This window comes from Falco peregrinus, chromosome 5 (assembly GCF_023634155.1).
Source record: "Falco peregrinus isolate bFalPer1 chromosome 5, bFalPer1.pri, whole genome shotgun sequence".
Taxonomy (NCBI): domain Eukaryota; kingdom Metazoa; phylum Chordata; class Aves; order Falconiformes; family Falconidae; genus Falco; species Falco peregrinus.
The window spans coordinates 84,309,130-84,326,894 of record NC_073725.1 but is presented as its reverse complement, the minus strand read 5'-3'; the positions used below and the strand labels follow the sequence as shown (position 1 = coordinate 84,326,894).

The 17,765-nt window shown below is 44.2% G+C and overlaps 1 protein-coding gene across 6 annotated transcripts in view; it reads right to left on the bottom strand.

The window, feature by feature from the left end:
- Positions 1-17,765, bottom strand: part of ELFN1 (extracellular leucine rich repeat and fibronectin type III domain containing 1) — a 108,626-nt gene that overhangs the window by 47,567 nt on the left and 43,294 nt on the right. For all 6 annotated transcript variants that reach the window (XR_008747551.1, XR_008747553.1, XR_008747552.1 and 3 more), the window contains exon 3: positions 1,657-1,791. The gene's annotated coding sequence lies outside the window, so the exon portion shown is untranslated. The remainder of the gene's footprint in view (positions 1-1,656; positions 1,792-17,765) is intronic.

Below are 17,765 nucleotides of genomic sequence, written 5' to 3'. Positions count from 1 at the left end.
GCAGGAGCCTTTGATGCAAGCGTCTTCGAGACGAAGGGCTTATCAGCTCAAATAACACGACTGTCTTTTATCCTTTGTGTCCCAAGCCTGCTGTTTTGGCACTTATATTTGTAATTCATTGCCTAGCTCTGGGTCTGGATCCATCAGGACAGGCAACACTGTCTATCTATCTGTCTGCATTGCTGAGATATTTGTGTCTGCCCCGAGGGACCTGAGCATCTAAGCTCTGCTTATCTTCAATGATGCTTAGGTTCCTAATTGGTTAAAAGTCACTTTGGAAAGGGGGTCTTAAGAGCTGTAGACTTGTAGATGCTTTCAAAATGACTACCCCCAGGCCAGGCTGTCCATCTTTCCCTCCCTCAAATCAAGGACTGTATCCTCTTGGTCCCATCTGGCCTCCAGAGATGCCTGTGTAGCTCCAGCACCTCTGTCCCTCCCTTCCAGACCAGCGCCAGCCTGCAGAGCTGCACTCCTTTCACCAGCACTACATTTTCTTCAAAAATGGACAAATGAGGTGGAAGAAGAAAAGGTGAAAACATGATAATAGCTGTGGGAAAAGGCCGCTGAGGTAGACTTGACAATGCTGGAAATGGAGGCTTGGAGAAAAGTTTTTCTCCAAAAATTACTCTTTTCAATCTCAACAGCACACTGAAGAGAAGTTTAAGCACACTTTTTAACACCTTTTGTACTCAAATTTCAAATTCACCTGTCTACCCAAGCAATAACAGAAATAATCTTTTTTTATCCAGCTGCACATTTTGCTATAGAAATTTGTTTCCATTAAACTATTCCCTTTTGTCCTCTTAAAAAGCATATTTTAAATAATAACAGTGTAAAAAAAAATTATATACTACCCAAAAAACTCAGCCCTGTCGACTGTGCACTTTTATACAAAAGTTATCTCTTTCTTTTGAAGGATTGATGAAAACCCTTTTCATAATGTCAAGGTGGAGATGAGAAAGAGGGAGAAAATTCCTGAGTGCCCAGCACAGCTAGCCATTTCAACAGGAAACACAGGGCAAGCTCTGGTCTTAGAAAACTAAGTCACAGCACCAACATGAACCTGATGTTCTCTTTCTGCTTTGTAAAATACAATTTTGTAGAAGCTGAGGTGGAGGCACACATTGTGCTTCTCATCTGGGGGGAAAAAAAGAAGCATTTTTTCCATATTCCTTAAACCTTAACAGGGGATATTCCTTAAAACTTAACAGAAGGTATTTCCTAAATCTTAACAGAAGAATGGGAATTCAATCTTAAAAAAATAAAATTAAAAATTATAACCATGATATCTTTCACTGCTACCACACTTCCAGGAGTGCAGCAGCCCCAGCTCAGCCATTCAGGGCTTCCCCAGGAAGGTCCACACTTGGCCAGTGCTCAGAGAAGAGGTCCACCAGTAAATCACCCCAGGAGCAGCAATGTGAGAAACACAACCCTGGATCGCTGTCCATGTCCGCACCAGCCTCTCCCCTCTTGGAAATGAATGCCATGAGGCTCCCCTTCGCAATCAACTCCTGGGGAAGATGCCCAGGTACTTAAACCCTCCCCGGAGAGTTTCCATCCACACCATCCCTGCTGGCTCTCTCCCGTGGCCAGCTGTCTCACACCAGCTACTTGTCTCACTCTGGAGATGCAATCGCTAAGGTCACTCCTTACCTTTGTGCCTGTGTGTCACTGCTGGTTCTTGCTACGGTCATGAATGTCTCCTAGCAGTTGTCTGCAGGGGCTGGGAGGCACACGGGGCGCAGCATTCAGGATCCCGCAAGGTGGTCACCAAGCCCAGTATTTGAACTGCAAGGGAAAAAAGAACACATGAGAGATCAGGGGGTGTGAAAGATGGACGGCTTGATTAACGTGAAACCATCCCAGGGACAGTGCAGCTACTCAAGTCACGGATCAGGCACAGAGATGTAGGGACAGACATAAACGAGAAGAAGTCCAAGGGGAGGTCCAAATGAGATCAGCTGCTCGGCATAGTAACTAAAAGGGAAAAGAAATCCACCCGCCAGCAGCGGAGGGACCATAAGAAATGCTGGAAGGAGACCTGGGACTGAAGTAAGAAGAATGGGACAAATGCCAGATGGGGCCTGAAGGAGATGCAGGGAAGATGGATAGCTCTGGGCACGCACGGGGCAGGCGGTACCAGACAGACACTAACGCAGAGCTCCTGGAGGAGTGTCACCCAGCACGGACAGATTTTAATGAGCTTAATAATCATCCTTACTCCTGGGGACTGGTCTCATAAATGTGGATTTAAATCTTCAGTGTGATTTTATTGTCCTATATATATATTCCAACCCCCTCTCTGTTTTCCTTTTACTTTGGGATGCCTGGCTGGCCAGGGCTCTCTGTGCTTACCACTGCTGTCAAGCTCCTGCTCACCTGTGATGCAAGACAACCAGTATAGCAAGAAGAAGTGACACTGAACGTAACAGTACTCATCTTTGTGATATTCAGTGTCTTGTTTTATTATCATCAACATAATAACAATAATAACAATAGTAGTGACAACAATTTTATTATTCCTCCTGCTGGTAATATTCAGACGTGACTGAAGAGGTATTTCAGAAAGACGACACAAATCCAGTGCAAGATCCAGGACAACAGGGCAGTTAATTAAATGTCAGAGTGATGGACAGAGCTGAGACAAGCCTGGAACAGTATCAGAGAGCTGGACAACCTGTGACAAGTGCAGGGAGATGGATGGATCTAGGACACATCCCAGACCTCTCCCTCAGCGGAGGCAGAACCCTCCTACCTACACGCATCTTTAAACACAACATTGCTCCCTGCTCTGTCGCTGTTTCATTGACTTATGCAGGTGAGGAAATTTTCTGGAGAAAGCTGCCTTCCAAGCCGTATCACCGATCACAGTCTGGTCCAGTGACATTTTATTACCTCCAAATGGTGCAAAGGAAATAAAGAGCCCCATTGAAAATGACAGCATCTTAAATGTGGTTTTAAACCAGCGTATGCGTGAACTCACAGCAGGTAGGATTTTTTTTCGAAAAAGATTTCTTCTCCTTTTTCCAAACTAGACATACACAAGAGAGGCAAGCAGAGGACAGTGAACAGGGAGAGAGAATGGCAGCTGGAGGGTGTTGCAAAACTCTTAAGAATAAATATTACAGAACGAAAGCAAGCCTGTGACACACTGGGCAATCTGTACGTCATCGGGAGAGCAGAGAGCATAATAGAGTAATCAATCAGGTAGATGAGGGTGAGAAGTGTCACGGGGAGGCAATAGGTAGTTGGAGGTCAGTTATGAAATATAATCTCTAAATTGGAAGAAGGACAGTAGCACAAGAACAATGACAGGTATTTGAATGCAGGTAGGCGAACATCAGATTGGTGATTTCCAGGAGAGCGAATGTCAGATGAGAATATTATGGGGGTAAGAAAAAATAACCTGGTATTTTAGAGATGGGCACATATTCTGTAAAGTGAAAGGCTGAACTGGCAAGACTTTAAAGTGTAGCTCCATTTCAGAAAATGCTGTTGAAAGTCAGACAGTGGGGCTCCCTGTTGCTTGTTCCTCTGAGTTTCCAGACAAAGTTTGTCAGGTTAGAAGCAAAACAAGTGATGCTTTTCCTAAGCGTAAGTCCTGCAAATACCACTTGGGATCTGAAAGCCAAGCCAGATCCTTTCCAGTTTGTGCTTTCTCATCAGTGATCCTGGCACACGTAATCTCTAATCTAGTTAGTTAAAATGCAGGGAAGTTGCACGTTGCTATGCATGATAAGATGGGGATTCTGCAGGTGAATTTAATTATTCCTTCTACAGGGAAAGTGGGAGTCAATAACGCACAACTCACTCTTCATTAGCTATCTGGGCTGCACAGTGACAAGAAGCCAGGCAGCATCATTTACTTCTCTTGCTAAGCTAAGCAGGTATAGTACTATTACACCCAAAGAAAAGCTTGACTTAACATCAGGTTGTTTCTACTGACACTTTTCTGACCTTAACTGCATATTACAAAGGATCACACAGTCCCTCTAACAACAGCTAGACCCAAGCAATTAGAGCTGAATGAACAATTTGTAATGAATAATCGGTTTGGCAAACTTCACCTCATTTTATACTCAGGAAATGTTCACACGCAGATTGCAAAGTTCTCACATTTCTTTGTTAATGGAAATAACTTGCCATTTTTTCCCCTGAGCAAACAGCACCGTAACAGTTCATTGAAAACAATCTATATTCCAAACATAGGCTGCGCTGATGGGTTATGCCAGCCACGTGGTGCTGTTTCAGCTTCTCCATTGGGTGAGGGACCGGAGCAGCTCTAAGAATTGCAAATCATGACTGTTACTTCTCTCATTTGAAATCCCCTTTTGCCGAACCTATCAGCGTTAGAGCACGTTCACTGGACCGAATATCAGCCATGGATACGGGCAATGTGGGAACAGAGTCAGCTGCGGCCCCTCTGCAGCTGATGGAGAGGGCCAGGTATGTTCAGAGGCCACTGGGAAGGTGGACACCAAGGACATGCTGGAGAACCTGGAGACCTTAGGATGAAAAGCCTGACTCCCTTAAACCTTGTGCTTAACAGTCCATGTCCTGCACTGGCTGGGGCGGGCCAGATCCTGCAGAGAAAGGGGCACCCATCTGTACCCCAGCCAGGGGGACTCTGCCTGCGTGGGGCTGGACCAAGGGCCAGCAGCTGCCCTGCCTGGCTGCTAATGAAGCCCAGAACAATGTGTGCTCTAACGGGCTGAGACACGCAGGGAGATAAGTGAGCACAGGACAATAAATCAGGTTTTCAAAAGAGAGCATATTAGGAGATCAATGGGACAGATATTAGACCAAAGGAGCAAGCACCAGAGACAGGAGCGATTCTGTTCCTCCTCCTTCCCCTCGTTGCTAAGGTGTTGGGTGGTTTTTTTCCCATTTAATAACATCCTCGTTGTTTTTAAATGAGCAGCAAAGCCAGTGGGTTCCACGTGGCATTAGCAATGTGTTTGTAAAAGGGAAAGTGACTGGCTCCTAGCAGGATTTGATAAAAGCCTCTCCAAGCTCTGAGTGATTTACAGCTCGGGAAAACAAACACGGACTGATACAAATGCAGCAAGAGGCAAAGACGGCACCGACATCCAGGTACACTCAATTACCAATTCATCAGCCCGAGTGAACTTGAAGGGCTTTTCAAACTCTACACGGCTCTAAATTAAAGGAAATCCTTAGATGGATAGCATTCTGCGATAGGGGGAGAAGAAGACTAATTTGTTCATCTCCAGCTCAGGAGCCCTTGTCTTTTGTGGGCAAAGGGGGCGGCTGGCAGCTCCCACTCCCCACGTGAGACCAGGGAAAGGACCAAATGTCAAGATGAGTTTTGCGTGCAGCTGCAAAGCTGCCGGCACACACCTTTCCCTCCCCACCATGCCATGCCCCAGTCCCCAGACAGCCTTTCTTTCCTGTCTCTACTAGAAACTCCACTTTTGCCTGCCCTGGAGGTATTTATGGCAAAGCTGTGAAAATAACCGATTTTTTGGATCATTGGCTGAAATTAAAAAAATGGACAGAAAAAAATCACTGCACAGTGACCCCAAATTGGAATTGCCCAGGCTCTCCACGGCAAAATATATATAGAAAAAAAATATATATCTACAGTCAACCAATTGTTTAATTCAATCTGAAACTAACTCATGGGGAATGTCATTTTTCCCTCCATCCCCTGCCTAGAAACCCATTTTTTCACAAGAAGAGATGATTTACAGCTTCCCAGCTCCACGCTCCAGCAGCACTGACACCGATGTAGTGTTTGATATCTTCCCCCATCGCATGAAGCTCTTCAGCGGCTGGGGATGGGGCCCTTCAGTGCTATTGTGCTTCAGTGCTATTGTGATAAAACCTCAGAGGCAGCTGGGGGTAGCAGCAGCATCACAGGAACAGAGGGAGTCCAGCCGCCAAAAGACTGCGAGAAACTCTTTGTTAATTGTTCATGCAGAAAGTGTTTTCATTTCAGTGTCTAATTGATATCTTGGGGAAAAAGCATCTTTGGAAAAGACAGCACATCCTCCCCAGCCGCTGCCTGTGCATGCTCAGGCGAGGCACCCCACGCTGCCTGTGCTGGTGGAGTGATTTGCTGTCCCCAGCGCTGCGGTGCTGCCCCCGTCCCCCTGCCCCATGTCCTCATCCCACAGGTCTGGAAAGCTGAACCAGCAGGAGAGCCCTGGGGCGGCTGGGAGGGAGGGTGCTGAGCTCAGCCACCTCTCAGACCTTTGCTAGAGAGGAAACTTTGGAGAGTTTTGCACTGAAAGATGCCCGTTCATCAGCACGGAGAAATGTGTCAGCCTCCAGTCTTCACTCAGGGGTAGGGACTGCCCACATCCCTACAGGAGCTTCCAGCACCATCCCCCCTCCTGCCAGGAGCATCAAGCCCTTAATTTTCCACTGGATATCAGTCCTCCTCCCTCCTCTTTCCTTAGGCCTCCTCCAAAGACAGCAGCCATCGCTCACACATACAGCTCCAAGGCTAGCTCTGAACTATTTAAAAGCACAGCAGGTATTTTAATTTTTCACGTCAAGCACACCTTGCTTGCTAACAACTTGCTGAAGCAGTCACAGCCAGCACAGGGCAGGGAAGAGCCCTGCCAATGGCCTGGCCTCGGGGCAAAGCTTGGGGCTGCAAAAACAGCCATGACCAGCTGTTGTCACCAAGGGCATGGGGACACTTGGGTGACGAGCACCCTGGCAGATCTGCCTAGCTCCATGCACAACCACTTGCGCACCCCATCCATCATCCAGCCACCTGCCCAGCATACCCTGCCGCCACCGGTACAGCACCTCGTGTGCTCCAGGCCTGGGGTATCTGCTGAATGGTCTGTTATTACTGCGGGCTGCTGTGGCCTGTGCTGATAGATTAGCTCTCATAATATTTTAAGGGCGCTGGAATTACCAAGATGCAAGGAAATAGAGGGATGCTCATACAGCGCAGCTGGGCAGCTTCAGACCAAGACAATAGCAGGGATGGCGCAATTCTTTACTGCCTTGAGCTGCTCCCAGGGTTATGTGCGAAGAGCTGCTTTGGAAATCAAGTCCTTGCCACCATGCAGCAATGTCTCTGCTTGCTTCTTCCTTCCCAGTACCATCAGAAATATTTGCTGCAATAGCATCTGCTCGTCTGACCCACATCCCTCCCTGAGGCCTGGCACTGGGGGCTTGAGGCAGAACAAGCTCATCTTTTGCAAGGGGAAATAGGTGCAGAAAGAAGGATGGTGTCCCACCTTCACGGCTGGAAGAAAACCAGCTTGTTTTCAAGGGAGCCAGGCTCGCACCAGGCTCACAGAGGCTGTTCTCAGCTCCAGAGCGCAGGCGTGGGGCAAAGACAGGCATCCCACCTGCAGAAGAATCAGGCTGTGGGGTCCTTCACTTTGACCCCACTGAGTCCCAATTAAATGAGAGCTCAGGATTTCTAGCTGAGGTTGTTCCTTTCCCTTGGAGGTTGCTCTTGGTTATTTCTGACAATTATTAAGTGGCTCTTCTTCCCTGCCTTTGCTCACCATTGCCTCACTGTAAATTTGGAGGAATTCCAAGAATATTCAGGATCTGCTTTCCCCCACCTCTATGCGAGCAAGAGCCTCATCACGCGTAACCCTGAGCTACAGGGCTCTTCTCTAGCAGTAACACCCCATGGGCAAAGCCTGCGAGCAGAGAGTGCCCCGCAAAAACACGTCCCCTGGTTGCAGAGCTGGGGTCCTCAAGCCTCCTGGACCGTCAGAGTCAGTCCCTCTCTTTTTAACCTATGTGCTTTTTAATGCTAATTTCCACCACATGCCCAGTTCGAAGCCCTAATAATGAACAACTGCTTTCTTCCTTTCCTTCTGATTTCATATTCATGAGTCAGGGTTTCCTGGCACTAAACATAAATGCTAAACGGAAATCGCTGCACAGTGACATGTCTGTGTAGCTTCACTGTCCATTTATTTGCCTTTTCAAAGAGCTGCTGTGTTAAGCAAACATCTCTGCCTGGATCCTATCTGGAGGAGTTTGTCTGGTACGGCATGGTGCCTGCCGGGGTGGGGGAAGCGACTCCGTGTGATGGTGTTTCATAGCTCTGATTTCGCTTCAGGGTATTTCTTGTACAATAGCTTGAGCTTGGTGAATACCTCAACCTTTTCTTAAACATTTGCTTGAATCTTGGCAGGCTGCATTCAGAGCTGACACAGGGAGGACCGAAGCAGGGAAGTCCCAGAGAGAAATACATCCAGTGCTTTGGCTTGGACCCCACCGAGGGCTCCTGCAGGCAACTGGGGGCAGGTGTCTTGGCAGGGGAGCCAAAGAGACACCTGTAACAGCACTGGGCAAATCATTTTTTCTGGCAACTAGGCAATTCACACACATATGCAAAAAAAAACCAAAAAAATTTCTAGATTCATCTAAACTTACTGTCTTCTCCCAAAAAAGAGGGACAAAAGAAATCTTAAAAAAATGAATGTTTTCTGTTACCCATAATGGTCAAAATATTTCAGTTTTTTCCTTGAAGACTCTGCTTCCATGTTGAACTGAATTTTGTAAAACAGCAAGGGCAAAAAGTAATCTCAAAGCAAAAATCAAAGGAATTAAATCTTCATGTATTCCAAGGTAAACAGAGAAGTTCTCTGCAGAGCCACCGAAGATGAGTAGTCTCTCCTTCTTCTATCTTGCCTGGGATGGAAACTTTAGACACACAAACTGTCACCCTGAAGTCCCCTCTCCAACAGTCCATCCCGCCCGTAGAGCAACACATCTGCTCACCTCTGCTGATGAACCATGTTGTCCTATTGGAGACATCATCATCCTCACCTATCTGCTCTGCAATCAAACAGGGACAGATATCACCACCCTGGGAGCAAAGATAACTACCTGGGGCTGAAGCTGGGGTTTGGTGGCCTCCACTCACTGTCTGGTCTCTTCAAGGAAACACCAGCTGAAGGTGGCTTTGCTCTAAGACATGCACTGGAAAGGGGAACAGCTGATGTTCAAGCGCCCTGGGCTGCTCTGCAGCTTTTGCTCCTCCAGTGGTCATCTCTATGGGGCAAGGTGAGCAGCGAGGAGCTGCAATGGTGGATACAGCAGCTCTTTGCTTGTCCAATGTGAGCGGCTTTACCACCTCTCAGCTGCCTCCACTGCAGCCTCCTTCAGGGCTCCACGGATGCACTGCAGCTCTTCATGGTCTTGTTACTCTTGCCTTCTCCCATTCCTCCTGCATTCACCCATCGCCTTTCCCTGCCTGCCTTTCCCCAAATGCTTTAACAAATAAGCTCATAGGGAAGGCAAGAGAGGCGTCAGAGATGAATTTCAGACCATTGGAAATGAACTCACTAACGTGAGTGCCTGCAACTACCAGCTGAAGAGTTGTGCTCTTGCTCGTGGAGGACATGCTGCATGGCATGTGTTCAATCAAAGTAATCAATGGGGACCACACTTTTAATATTATCTACATGGAACAGACTTATTGTGAGGAAATTATGCAGCAATATTTAATGGTGGCAATGATTCAGCAAGTAATAGAAAGAAATATTCCTCAAACCATCACCAGCTTCTCATGGATAACTCCCAGATGGGACTGAGGGTAAAAACCCTTTCACTAAAAAGCTATTCAGTTATGGTAAAACTGCCATATGTGTCTCACTGAGACAGAAGAAGACTGATTGTCAAAAGTGACTTCAGCTTGAAAGCTGCAGGGAAATCAGAAAGCTACTTCGCATTTGAACAGGAGCTTTGAAATCTGTCTTTAGGGACCTGAAAGCATAGCTGGATCTCACACAGCTGAAGGTGTCTTGCAGCTGGGTGTCTAGGTTTAGGTAATTGTCTAGACTCCTTTTATCATCAGTGAACAGAGAGATGCACACCAACCCCCAGAGAGTGATTCATTCTTCCTGTCTTAGACATCTATTTTTGGATGGGATGAATTACATTCTGGAGGTGTTGAACTTTCTCTACCGACTACGGAGGAGTCTAGATGATGAACTTAACCTAGACACTCAACCTTTATATTGCTAAAACAGGCAGTGCTTGACTGGTGAGAGCAACCAACGTTGTGGCAATCCACTGTCATAGCAATGGTAAACTGGGAGCTCTTGGCCAACACCTACAGCCATCAGACACAAGGGCAGCAGTTCTCTCTGCAGGAAGGAGATGGAGGAGGAGAAACCCTCTCTCCTCATCACAAGCACACACTGTGGTAATCTCAATATTTAACTAAGACCTGAGGACACTCTGGTGCCTGCTCATCTCACCTAATACACTTAAGACTCGCAAAAGGTACAGATTACATCCAATCCCTTCCAAAGCGTGGCATGAAAGTTGTAATTTTGCAAGCAGGGACTGGTGTCTCAGCTGAGGGTAGCCTTTCAAAAAGATCAAGCCTTTTATTGAGCTGGGGGCTTCCCGAGATTAGCAATCCCAAACTTCCAAAAATCAACAATTTACTTTCGAAAAATCAGCTGTATCCTTGTACCCATCCTCCTAGTTTTGAGCAGCCATGTTTTGCAGTTTTAAGGGTCGGTTGCAACCTTGGGAGCTATTTTTATACAAAAGGCTCCACGTCTTGGTTTTGCCATAGTCCAGGGTCAATGCTACTAACCTACACTGCAAAAATAATCCTCCTGTCTTCTGGGGGGCTTCTCTTCCAGAAACCAAGGAGATTATTACTGCCATGACTTCAGTGGGGGCCAATTTCAGTCCTCTCAGAAGAGCAAGATCCACACACCTCTTGGAGCCATCACGCCCAAACCCCTCCAGCTTCCACTCCTGCAAAATCCCATGGGCCAGGTTATCTGTGCAAAACCCGGGACTGGAGATCCAGGAACTCTATGGGAAAGCCAGAGACTGAAACTTCAATGATCAACATGAGTAAACCAAATAGAAATAGGGAAATAAATGGAAGGAGAAGTTACCAGAGGAAGGCCAGGTTGCCATCTATAAACAGCCTTCCAAGGGAGATGTTTGCAACCGGTTCTGAGTGGGGCAGCTAAATCACGAATAGCGTGTCAGGACCCTTACCCAAAGCCAACAAACATGCAGGAAGAGTGGGAATATAATTCCTGAGGCTAAAGACAAATATGGAGGATTTTTTAACTACCCAGAGCTGTGAGCTTTAATTCACAAGGAGAAAGACTCGTGCTCTTTCCTGGGGCGTACTACTGCCAGAAGCAAAATGCAGCTGACAACAAAAAGCCGATGGCTGGAAGCCAAGGGGTTCCTTAGCAGGCAGGGAAACGCCTTAGAGACCTTGGTTCTCCATACCAATTGGCTTAAGGCCTCTCAAAAAAAAACCTAACAGTGGGGTTTTTTTTCCTGACTCAACTGGAAAATCAAAGACGGATCATACTTATATAAGGGGATGTTCACGGTGCTCATGGGAATGTGTTCAAGATGAGGTTGAGCAAGACCTTCCGTTCATGGCGTGATACCAAAGGTATTGTAGATACATGAGGTGTGCATCTATCTGTCTAGGAACATACACACATGCATGACACATGGCTTCTTAGAGCCTAGTGATATAAATTAAGACTCCTGTGAATGAAACAGATTTGCTTCATGGTATGACAGTCCAGCAGGACGGGTACAGCACTGACGGCTTGCTTTCTCCTTTTTGGCTTGGTTTCTCTTTTTCTGCCTGCTTCAGCCACTGAGTTACCTGGGACAAGTTTCTACAGCTGTGCCTCAATTTTCCTGTATTTAAAAGCAGGCTATTGTGACTGTGAGGTGTTGGAGATGTCTGAAGGAAAGACACCGCATGAGAGATTTTTCTATTTTAAACCATCAAAAGTGCTAGCCAAATGCTAGTTCTTAAATACAGCTGGTGAGTATATAAGGAAAATTGATTTCTGCAGGAGACTACATCATTTAACTGAAAAGTCAATAATCATCTTCCATACTAGCGTTTAAATATTTGATCGAAAACATTCAGATAACAGTATATTTTTGGTTCAGACTGTTCACTGGAAAGCAGGGAAAACACAGCATTAGACTCAGGATTAAATACTATGTTGACAGAGAACACAAATGTCAGTATGACCATCTTAGAAAAGATATTTTAGAATATGTAAAATTAAATGACTCAGGATTACTCATGATAACTTACAAGAAGCAGTGAAAGCTCTTATTTCAGGAAAATTCTTCTAATTGCTAGCAATGTAAAGAAAATAGAGTGATAGAAAAAAATGCCTCCCTTGATAAAGAAACACAAAGACCTCAGGCTCCAAAGATGAACACTGTAAACCAAAAGCAAGACAGAACACTAAGAAGTCCAACAGAAATCTCAATACATAATCAAAGGAAAAGGCAAAATCACAAATAAAAATGTCCAAAGGAGACTTCCATGAAAAGGGCAGTAAGATACAAGAGTTTGGCTTGCCTTCTTACAAGGGAGTCCATATATATGAACAAAAATATGGAATTTTTTCATAACAAACGCAAAATTATTTTGATAAGATGATGAAGCTCAGTCAGGGAAAAAGATAAAAAACCAAAAAGCCCAACACTACAGTATCAAACCAATAGTCAAAGGCCTAAAATAACATTTCATTCCTAGCAAAGAGAATCACCAGCTAGCTCTACAGTCAGGCACTCCTGGTCAGACGGTTTTCCACTTTCCTACCAGAAAGTTGCATTTCAGCAAAACTGAAATTTCTCCTGGCATGAAGTAACTCTGGTAAAATCACATTTTAAAAGAATTAGGAATGTTTTGATAAATCAAGCATTTAATTTTGAAGACTTCAGGAGAATTTTGCATTTCTGTTTTAATCACATAATACAATCTTCAAACAGTCATATCTAAATGACGTTAAATTAACGTGAAATATATTTTAATATAACTTCATATTCCATCCAGAATCTAAATGAACGTCAAAGTCTTATAATTTCCTGCAAGACACAAATTCTTCTATCACCTCATTGCTAAATTTTCAGGTTTTCCAGGCATCTATTCCAGAACTTGTTCTGAAACATAAGGAAAAGGTAAGACTCTTGAAAACCATGAGGTACATTGTTGTTTTCTAACATGAACCAAAGGGAATTCTACAAGGAACCATAACTGCAGCCCAAATATCAGACCAAAATACGCGCATAAGGACTGTAGTCTGTTAAAACACCCTCGCTGCACAGTGAACTGCATTCACCCAACCTAGGTGAAGAAATAGGAATTTAAAAATACTTCTGGGTACAGAAAAAGCATCTGACTGTGTAGAGTGGCCATTCCTTGTGAACCTTCCTTTTTTTGTCTGTTTGATTTATATTTAGAAATGCTATAAATATCTCCTATGTAATCAAATGAAATAATGTTTTGATAGATGATTCATTCATTTAATCTCCCCAAAAGAAAGGCTGCAGATAAGACTGTTTTCACTGCATCTGTTCATCTGGCAGAAGAAAATAATTTCAATGAAAATGTTGCAAAACCCAACCCCTTCTACCCAGATGCTATATTTCCATGTTTCTGATGCCATCCTGCCTGCAACCATTTTTTTAGATTTACATGAATTAACTAGTGTAGGACAGATACCAGACTACAAAGTAAGTATTCAAAAAAGTAATGGTTGCTTTTGATGATGACTTTGGAAGCTCAAACAAAAGCTGTAATCTCTTGTCCATATATAAAAATAAACATTATGGGATGGGTTTAATACACCTAAAAGTTTCATCCCATAGGGTGCTTTTATCTAAGTTTCAGAACAAAACTGCAATCTAGAACAAAGTATGCAGGTTCCAACTAGGCAGATAATGCAGCATGTGGATGAACATATTTCTTCCTGATTTCTACTAATTCTGTGGGTTACTTCTGCAACTATCCAAAATCTCTTTGGCAGTTAGAAAAAAGTGCAACCATAACTTTACGGGCTTTTTTTTAATAATAAAACTCATTGAGCCAAGCATAGTTCTTCACAGCTGTTTTTAGAGCAAACTAGCATTAAGCTTCAAGTAAAAGTACTGACCAGAAGAAAAATAGATATATGGGATGGAAGTTAGGAATAATTTGCATTGAATCCAAACTGGAGACTCTTTCAACCTCCATAGGTCTTTTCACAACTGAGTTTAAAGAATCAACCACCAAGAAAAATCTGTAGTGTAAGATAACACCATAAGGTAATGCCCTATTCTGTGCTCACCTGCACCAAATTGAGTTAATTGTAGTGATGCAAAGTTTGTACAATGTATAGAGCAAGGGAAAACTAACCCTTTTGGTCTCAGGGAACGGGTGAAAGATGCAACATAATAAAATTTTCCACAATTATGACCCTCCTGTTTTTTTCTAAAGCACCTGACTATTAGGAAAACAGCCTAGAAGATTACACAAAGTACTTGGGATTTATATGGTAATAACAATTGTATGGTGTAGCCAGGGAGTAGGATTACCTATGATCTAATGAGCTGAAAAGGCAGGTTCTAACTCTGCAAAAGTCTGATGGCAAATTTAAAGTCTCCTGGAGCATGGTGGCAAGCAGGAGAGCAAAAGAAAAAAATATTTGTCAGTGGTTTCAGCATGACTGTTTTACAGCATCAAGTCCTTACTGCTCTCAAGATTTTTATAGGCTTCACATCAAGAAACAGATAATAAAAGACAAAAATCAGGAAAACGATTAAAATTAGTTACAGTGAGAGGGTCCTTTTTGCCTGTGCCCCTTGTAATGCAACTATACACCAAACAAAATTATATTGCACTAAAACAGATGAACAGGAGAATTCTGCTGCCATCAGGCAAAAGCCATAGGTAAAGTCCTGGCAAGGTCTGAATTTAAAAACAAGCCATCAAGATAAAAGCAATTGCTTTTCAAACGGACAGGCGAAAAGGGATTGATATAATATGATCAAGTAGCTATTGCATGTAATTTGATGGCAAGTCTGTATAAAATTTAATATAGCGTCTATTGTGCCTCTTCCAGATTCTGGTCTTGATGTGACTGGCACGTGAGTAGTGCTGGAGAAACTGCAGTGGGTAAAGGAGCTTCCAACGTGTAATTTGGTTTAGTCCTAAAATACAGACATATTGTCAGGAAATAGTAACTGTTACCAAAATACTGCTGGAATGAAAAATGCTGTGTTCTTTCCACTGGAAATAATCTTGGGACAAGAAGATACCAAAATAGCCAACAGTAAAACACAAAGTCCTTGTCAGGAGAACATGCCCTGACTCGGCAAAACAGGTAAATAGGTGCTTGTGTTAAGGGAGTTCTGCCCAGTTGAAATCACTTGTGTGTTACAATTTTAGGCATGTTTATGCCCCCTTGAAATCAGTTGGATGCTAAACTGGGTTGTGGTAGGGATCCTCCATGTTCCCATGGTAGGCTGGAAGCTATGGCACCAAGTATGGGGAAAACAGAGAGCTGAGAGGGTAATTCATCTGAAAAAAAAAGGCTGAAGAGCTGTAAAACTCTGCAACGCCTTTTTGCTGCAAAATACACAGCAAGACAGGAGTGGAGAAATGGATCATTTAAGATGGGACTGAACAGACTTGTATTCTGCTAGTCTGCAGAGTTGATAACCCATGGGATGCTTTGGGTCTTTGCCTTGTCCTGGTGCCAGCAGAAGGGACCAGTTCCTCTCTGGGCTCTCCTAAACACAGCAAACCCAAGTGTAGGGGCAGGATTTAAGGAATCAATTCCACTCCAACCCATGAGCATGTGTAGCCTTGACATAACTTAAAGGTCCCCTGTCTTGTGTTGTTCAGATCTCAACTTCCACTGATGGCCTCCCTAAGAAGACCATGGATGGAGGCCAGTGCGAGGTGTGTAGCAACCCTCATGCCTGAAGGCAGCGGTTTGTGACCCTTCCCCACACAAACGGAGAACTGCTCCCACCGTGAGTCTTAGATCCAAGGACAGGTCATTAAATATTTACTTCAAAATCTAGATTTTCATTTTCAGCTGTTTGATCTTTTCTTTTTTTTCCTCTTTACTCATTCTTGAGTATTTAGTCCCATCCCACAGCTCCTGAGTAGATGTGTTAAAAATAAAATAACAACCAGGGGTGGGATTTTCCAAAGCACTCAGCATTGCCTGACTCTGTTCTCTTTGAAGTCAGCAGGAGTTTTATTATCAACTTCAATGGGAGCGGTTAAGCCCATGCTACACATTGTGAACGTGCATATTCATGAAGCAAGCAGAATTTGCTAATGGAACATGGATTCAAAGGGCTGATAAGATTTTAGTGAAAAAGCTACTTGAAAAGAAAAAAAAAAACCAAAACAAACAAAAAAACCCCAAACCAACAAGTAGTTCCAGAGCACTTGAATGATGAAATCCTGCTTTTCTTGAGCTTGATTGACTTGGGTGCCCGAGAAGGTGCGTGTGCTGATTGAAGTCCTTCCTGTGGGTGGGGTGCTGAGATGTGAGCTCTCTCCCAGATGGATTCGCCGGCATCAAATAAAAGCTCAGCACAACATGGCAGCTTTTTCCTCAGTAGAAGTAGGGCAGCTCTCTTCTACCTCTGCCTGTCTGCTCAAACCTTGAGGGAACTTGCTATTTTTGAGACTGTTACCCTCCATCAAATTTGGCTGGAGTTGGATAATACACTTAAAAGTTGCCAGGCATATACACGCAGGTATGCACCCGCTCCACGTGAGCATGAAATCCACGTTTTTGCAGGCAGTCATGTTAAGGCCTCTCAGAATCAAGTTTTGAGGGAGTGAAAAAGATGGATTCAGAGCAGCTGATCAGAGAGATGAACCACGATCCTCTGAGAATCTCAGCTACAGAGAAGGTGCTAAGAGAAGGGCTACTCTTGAGGAAAGAGGATGAAGACAAGAATATGGTCCTTGAGAGTATTTAGGAAAATGGCTGCTGAGATAAGTGTACATTCCAGCTAAGAAACTGCCATATATAAATGTGACAAATTTGCCCAAAGTACTCAAAATGCCTAAAAAAATACAGCATTTTAAGGATGCAGAGTTTTTGAGGAACAGAGGCACTGTACTTCTGGAAAGCCAGGCCACTTCCATTCTGGAAAGCCAAAGCATCTTTGCCTGCACAAAGAAAACGAAGGGAAGCTGCAACAGCGACTGGTCCCTTTGGCATCTGGGCTAAAGCAGCCCAAGAGGAAGACAGAGCGAGCTGGATCGGTCCCCAGACCCCTTTCATATGAGAATCCAGACTCTCAGGAACAAAGCCTGGCAACGGACCTTCCCTGCCAAGAGCAGCCCACTGCCAGCCCAGGTGCTCACATGCACTGTCACTGCCTTTGGCACCAGGGATGTCCAGAGAAGAGGTTCAATTCTCTTTCCACTCTACAATTTCCACACCGCTGACAACTCAGAAAACAATTCAAGAGGGAATTCAAAGGATCTGTTGAAATTTCAACGAGGAAATCTGAGTGAGTGAGCATATGTAAATAGAAAGAATGAGTAGCACATAATTACATCAAATTGTTACTTAGCAAGGGAAGTAAATAACCCAAAATATGCAGAGCAAAAAATGGCGATGAATTAGAACTAATTACTTAAGGCTAATTAAAATAAGAATGGCTTGAATTGAAATATGTTAATAGCATTGAACCTGCCACCTATGAGGGAATTTAAATAAAAATTGTAATGCTTCAACCTTCACCTGATGGGAGTGGGAAGTTGGGATTTGGAGCTCATGGCTGCTTTGAGGGTATTGACCACAGCAATGCGTTATTTATCGTTAAGCTTGGAATGGACTGGAATTTTCTGGTGGGTGCAGGTCTCCTGGTCACAGGCATAAAGAGGTTTTCTTGGATGATGGATATGAAGTGGAGAAAATACTGCAACGGGCAAAACCTAAATCCCTCAAAGACAGCTAGATCTGGGGTACCTCCCCATGCCA